Consider the following 7,293-nt stretch of genomic DNA (forward strand, 5'->3'; position numbering starts at 1 on the left):
TTTTTTTTAATTTTTCTGAGTTTTAAAAAAAAAAAAAAAAATTGTGCTGCAACGGAATTCGTCCAATAGCAAAATGAGAAATTACATTTAGGTCAATAGGAGAATGCCAATTCAAAAGCAAAGAAAAAAAAAATCTTTATCCCCTACCTTACCCGGGACTACAACCTGCGACCTTAACAATAGCAAACCTGTCCCCTACCCTCTACGCTATTGCTTCTGTACTTTAACCAGGGAACTGTTGGAGAAGGTAACTGTTGTATTTTTTTTTCCTAATGTCGTTTTGCTGCAACGAAATTCGTTTAATAACGAATTTCGGGAAAATCGGGAATTTCGGATTCGTTTGCATTCGTCTTAGGTTTAATTCGGATGCATCCAAATCTCCGAAAATTCGTCCAAAACGAATTTCGGAACGAACCGAATCGCACATGTCTAGAGCAGAGTATCTTTCAGGACTGTCCAATATAGCAGATTGGCACAAGGTTCTTGGTCTATTACAGCGACTGGCAATTGAATACTTTTTTTCCAAGAATTGTTTCAACTTTGGGGACTGTTTCATGTTATTTTTGTGTCACATCTTCGGCACATACTGATATTTGATCCAGAAGCAGCTGGTTACGATGCTTTCCTAAAAGACTGGACGTCAGGAACCCAGTATGCATTTTCCCCGTTTATCATGATTTCAAAAGGTTCTCCTTCACATCAGGAATCAGATAGCCACGGTAGTTCTCATCACTCCGTGGTGGCCAACTCAAACCTGTTTTCCACTTTTTCTGGGAATGCCTGGGAATGTTTGTGTATTCAAGACTTCTTCCTGTACAATCCAATCTATTAATCCAGCCGGAGGAAATTCCTCATCTTCTCGTATCAGGTCAATTGCTCTTCATGGCATCGAAATTCTCAAGCAATCAAAGTTTGATCAGGAACTTTCAATCTCTGCTATAACTATCTTATCAGACACCTGGGCTTCGGGTACTCAAACATGTTATGGATCAGCCTGAAAGCCTAGGGTTCATTGGTGCTTGAAACAGGATTTGGATTCCGTTGAAGCATCTTTGGCCCAGATCTTACATTTTTTTGTCCTCTGCTTTAATAGTAAAGCATACAGGACATTTAATGTTTATTGATTGGCTAGATCAGCTAGTCTTGTCCCGGTTGGTGGTTTTCAGGTGGGGAAACACCCTTTAGTTTGTAAACTTATGCGCAACATCAGTTTGAAACTACCTCCTATTCCCAAATATCAGCACACTTGGGATGTAAATGTTGTGATTTAATTGTTTCATACATAGGCATAGGGTAGTAACGCCATTTTGAGTTTAAAATTCTTACCATATAAAAAGGTAACAATGTTATTGTATTTGATTTCATGTAAAAGGAGTATCACATGGTAACGCTTTAGATTTGATGCACAGACAGTTCTCCCCTACTGGGGTTTATGTTTATATAGCCAGACATACCAAGACTAATATTAGTTCAGTCTTTTACCCAGATTTTCCAGATAATGTATGTCTGTGTAGGGAGTTGTCTTCAGAATTATGAGGCCTGGACAGAATCCTTCAGGCTTCCTAATCAATCTCAATTACTGATTTCTTTAAAAAAAAACAAAAAAAAAACACCTTATCCAGTACCTACGACTGCGTTAGCCAGATGGGTTAGATGTACTTTGTGCCTAGTAGATATACTGATATTCAATTTTTGGCGCTCACTCTACTCGAGGGGGTTGTCCACTAAGGTAGTCCAGGAAGGAGGTTAACTACATGATTTATTAAAAGCCGCTAAAATTGCATCTGAAAGAACATTTAAAAACTTTTAGTTCATGTGTCTAGAGTAGTTTAGTCATTTTTTCCCCACTAAATTTAAGTTTTTAAAAAGCATAATATGAGCCTCCTGTCTTTTATAAAAGGTAAGATTTTCCCAACCAAGGCGGTGTTGGAAAAAACAGGATTTTTGTACTCGCTGTAAGATCCTTTTCTCTGCATTCATTGAAGGACAGGGCAGAGATCTTCAGAGAACGTGAATCTCTAACGACAGGGACAAAAGCAGTAAAACTAAGTAGTGGGAAAAACAAAATAACTTCATTAAGGCAGGAACAGAACACTGCCGCCTTAAACAAGCTACATACATAAAATGAAAATCCCATTCACAGAAGCCATTACCAGATTTAGAAATGTACAAACACTTTATCCACCTAAATCAGTGGTCGAAAAAAAGCAGACTTACAAGTGGGACCATTGGCTCCGATTCGACTCACAAGGCACAAGATACATATGAACAATGGAGAGAAGAGTATCTAAGGCTTTAAGGCTGGACAAGAAATAAGGTAACCAAGTCCTCACAAAGATAGAAAAACAAAATCACATTAAGAGGGAGACAGCTGGGCCTCCACACTACCACACACCTGCAGAAGCCCATAAGGTTTAACAGGACAGCATCACAAACGGAGAAAAACAAGCCTTTGTAAAGGTGATGCCAACTCACAAGCACCTCAAAGAAGGTAGGGAAGGAACATTTTTTTCAATAGGCTAAAGGAAAACAAAGGCAGCAGAACAACATATGCAAAGCAACCCTGCCACAGAAAACCGCACAGAAGAATCACAAAGGTGACCCTCTTAACAGAGCCCACAAAGGAGTAGAGGGCTATGAGACTGTGAAGATGGAAGAAACAAAACAAAAAAAGGAAAAAATTACCTACAGAAAAAAAAAAAAAAGGGGGAACCAAGATCCCCAGCAGGGAGATTAGGTCCTTACTCCTTGACACTAGGCAAAAAACTGAGCTGCTTCTAGCTGTTAGGAGGTTTGTCCACCATCCAAAAAGTACAGCCCAGGTCTGCCCCTTTGTGGCAGTCATCCTCTATTGCAGGGCTCAAAATTTCAAGTCCTGAGCTACTAGCCAGGAACAGCCCAGAGGTCAGAGTGACGCACAGTGCAGAGGTCAGTGTGACGCACAGTGTAAGGAAGAAAGAAAAGGGACTTACAGTGCACTTAGCTGATATTCAGGTGCCTCTTCTTTCTCCTGGTGGTGGTGGAGGTTGGTGCAGAGATCATCCATGTACCTTCTTTTCCCTGCTAACTTTCTGGATGGCCGGTCTCACCGCCTCTGCAGTTTTCCTCCCAGCCTGGCAGCTGAGGTGGGCGGAGGAAGCTGCAGAAGACAGCTGATTTTATCAAGGTGCGCCGACGGCGGGACCAGAGATGGGACACTACTGCCGCGGCGATCGTTCCCTTGTGTTCTCTCTTCTCATCGGCCGCTCTGTAGCTACAGTGGCCGATGAGAAGAGAGAACAGAAGCGAGCAATTGTAGCAGCGGTAGTGTCCCATCTCTGGTCCCGCCGGCGGCGCTCCTCGATGAGATTCCATCCGCCCCCCTGCAATTTTCACTCGCCAATTGCGAGGGGGCGAGTGGAAATTTTGAGGCCTGCTCTATTATATACTCTGGTTCATGCTGATCGATTTTTTTGTACTATCAAGTTTGTATGTACCCTTAAGTTAGTTTAACCTTTGCTAACCCTTTGCTGCTGGAGCTAGTAAAGAAGGATTTAAAGCATTACATTAGTCTGGTCTTTCAGAAAATCCATATTGGAGGAGCCAGTACATTGCACCAGCAAACCACTGATCATGGTTATAATGCTCTACTGTAGGGTAAGTAGCAGCCTGCAGACCAGTTACTTTTGGCCCGCAGTCAGGGCCACCAATGGGGGGGGGATGTAGAGCTGGCTCTCCTGTACCGGGCCCCTCTCTGTCAATCTCCACATGTCCAATGAATAAAATTCAACATACAAACAATAACATACAAAGCCATCTACAACACTGCCCTACACTACATCAACAATCTAATTTCAAAATATCACCCAAACATCCCCTCTGCTCCTCCCAAGACCTCCAGCTCCAGCTTTTTACCAATGGGAGAAAAGTCTGACTTAGCCTCTACAGATAGCAGGGAAAGCATTGAAGGTCAAATTGATGTGGTTTTCCATTTATTCAGTATTTTTAGTGAATATTGTATGACAGGTGCTTTCATTAGCACCATCCTAGCAGAAGAAGCAAGAAGCTACCACAAATACTAATCACTGTTTAATTTGTGCCAATTTTGATGTAGGTGAGGAACTTTGCAACTGAACAAAAAGGGCAATTTGAGCTGCTTTTGTAAACAGATAGGTCTGTGATTGCCAGGCTGATGCTAGTGACAGGAAGGGTCAATATATTGGGGCCTAAAGCAGGGCTTAAGTTTAGCCATTAAAAAACAAATTTCAAATATGTTTCTAAAATTGCATGCCTACAAAAGAAAGAAAAAAGTAGAATAGTTTCAGCAAAATTATCATTTTAATTGCCGATAGTCAACCTGTCCAAGAAATACAGCACTTGGAGCATTCCTCAAAGGTAAGTCAGGTGGCATAAATAATGGTAGTTGTCCAAAGTCTTCTGGGAAGCTGACACTTCTGGGAGTGTCAATGTCTGTGATTCAAGTAGTGATGTGAGAAACAGAAAAAACATATAAACAGCGCTCTCGGATGGGCAAAGAGTTAGCTTGGAGGCATGTATGCAGCCCTGGGAAACAGGAGAACCTGTGAATGCAAATAATCAAGAAACCAAGAAAGGGCGCAAAGAACACTGGCTAGCTAAAAGAAGTTATAGTGGAGACTAAAGGTGGTGGCACTTACGCGTGATTGCCAGGATCTGGAGATGGACGGCCGGTATGGAGGATCGGGGCACTCGTGGTGTGGTTCAGACTGTAGTTGATGTGCTGATCCGAGAGGTACATCCACAGGAGGGTGTAGACAAGAAGAGGGGACTTCGTCCGAAGTGCCGTTGGGGGTCTGTGCGGTGTGGAGGAGAGGCAGGGAGATCGCCGTGGTGTCGGCAATGGACAGGGCTGTAGCAGCCGCAGCTGTGTGTGTCAGCGAGCGGTCACTGTCAGGTCTGCTGGGGACGGTGTACGGAAGCAGCTGACAGATGCCGAAGGTCGAATTAATGGTGAGATGGAGAGGGATCAAAGCGGACAAGAGCGACGCATTTCGAGGTACTACCTCTTTTTCAAGCACGGGTAAAGCAGTGAGATGATGTCGGGAATACGTCGGGTTTAAAAAGTGACAGATGGGCGGGGCTAGTGGTAGTAAGCGGCAATCCCGCGGTTTGAAATTGAGAACGGAGTGGTTGGAACCGGGCATATATTTAAAAGCTTGATATGCATAAAGGCCATAGGAGACTGATATGTAGGGAAAGGGGCAATGGGAAGGAGTTGCTAGTGTTAGACGAGGAAGAGGGAAGCCATTGGGCAATAAAAGTACTAAAAGTCGTATTCGGATAAAAAACTACTAGGTTATTGAGTGGAATGGTATTTTGGTAAAAGCAGGACCTTGGTTGGAGGGCTGCTAGGTGGGAAAATCAACTTGTTCAATGGAGGGCACTGAGTGAATGGGACACGGATGTGTCACAAGAACCAGTGTGCTGACAATTGGAGTTGTCATGTAGGGTATTGGTATGTGAAGTTTTATGTGATGGTCAGGATCTCTAATTCTTCATTGAGTCCTGTTGGGGCGAGGGTATTGAGTCTGTAAATCCAAAAGGTCTCTTGCCTACACAGCCTTTGGAATCTCTCAGCTGGAGAAAAACGGGTGGGAATCTCGCTGCCTTACATGTCAGTTCATTACTCATGGTCAACACACATTCACAGATCACCTTAACATCAGTTACCCCATCAAACAGTTCATCACTTGCTCGCATGACCACGTGGTCTATGGTCTGAAGTGCCCTTGCGGCTTACTATATATTGGACGCACCACTCGTACCCTCAGAAAGAGAATAGGCGAACACAGATGCTTCATTGCTGTTGGTGATCGTGACCATAGTGTCCCCAGACATTTTGCCGCTAAACATGGGAAACGGATCAATGACTTACACGTGTTCGCCATCGAACACATTCCCATCTGATTCGACCTTCGGCATCTGTCAGCTGCTTCCGTACACTGTCCCCAGCAGACCTGACAGTGACCGCTCGCTGACACACACAGCTGCGGCTGCTACAGCCCTGTCCATTGCCGACACCACGGCGATCTCCCTGCCTCTCCTCCACACCGCACAGACCCCCAACGGCACTTCGGACAAAGTCCCCTCTTCTTGTCTACACCCTCCTGTGGATGTACCTCTCGGATCAGCACATCAACTACAGTCGGAACCACACCACGAGTGCCCCGATCCTCCATACCGGCCGTCCATCTCCAGATCCTGGCAATCACGCGTAAGTGCCACCACCTTTAGTCTCCACTATAACTTCTTTAGCTAGCCAGTGTTCTTTGCGCCCTTTCTTGGTTTCTTCATTATAAGTAGTGATGTGAGGTTCCTACCACAAGCATCAATACTCCCGGAAGTGTTTGTTTCCCAAGGGCTTTGGAGGACCAGGTCTCCAACAGAGAGTTACATTGAGCAAAACTGGCAGGAGAAGAGGTAAGCTTCTTAACAGGTATTCCCTTTGATGAAAGGATTTTAGTACATGACAGGGTTTCTTTAATATCTTGGTAAGACAGCAAAGTTCTCCAGATGAAATTAAAGTTAAGCTATAGAAGTTTTTTTGCAAGATAATCTAAAAGGTTTACGGCTAGGACCTTTTCATGGTTTTATTTAGGGATATTTGTGGTTTATTTAGGTATTTATAATAGATTTATTTTCAGTGCTGACACGTCTGAAAAGTCAAATAGAGTAAAAATAATTCCCAGTTTATAGCCCAAATATCCAGATTGTTCTTTACAAAGACTCCTAGTAGCTTCATGGCCAAGGTACAGAAGACAGCCGATAGCAGGCGCAGGCACCCTTGTATCACTATAAATTTTGACAGGCGCAAGGCTGAATGCCAAAGATTTCTATGGAGATGCAGCAAAGGTAAGTATACGGTAACCTATGACCAAACCCCCACTCAATGAGAGACACCTGAGCTCAATTAACCCCCCCCCCCCCCCCAAAAAAAGGGAGAAAAAAGGGGCCGTTTAAGGACAGCATAACCATTTATGTGTGTATAAATGTATTTACAGTGCAATAACCAAGGCTCATTTTCTTGTATATGTTTTTCCACTGTTGTGCTGCCACATCTAACTGCCTCTAACAATTCTGGAAGGCTCTGTGCCAGACAGACGCAGCTGTTCTCCCTTTCCGACATCACCCTTTACATAAAGAGAAAAATCATATATGTGGACTACAATCCCTGCAGCTTGAATTCTTATTAGGCTGTGATGGGAATACTTCAGGCTTGTCAGCTGCTGGTTTGGAAACAACGCACAAAACGCTAGAGATTTTCTACAATGATGC

The sequence above is a fragment of the Nanorana parkeri genome, unplaced genomic scaffold, assembly GCF_000935625.1.
Source record: "Nanorana parkeri isolate BGI_ZX_2015 unplaced genomic scaffold, ASM93562v1 scaffold1035, whole genome shotgun sequence".
In the NCBI taxonomy this organism is placed as follows: Eukaryota; Metazoa; Chordata; class Amphibia; order Anura; family Dicroglossidae; genus Nanorana; species Nanorana parkeri.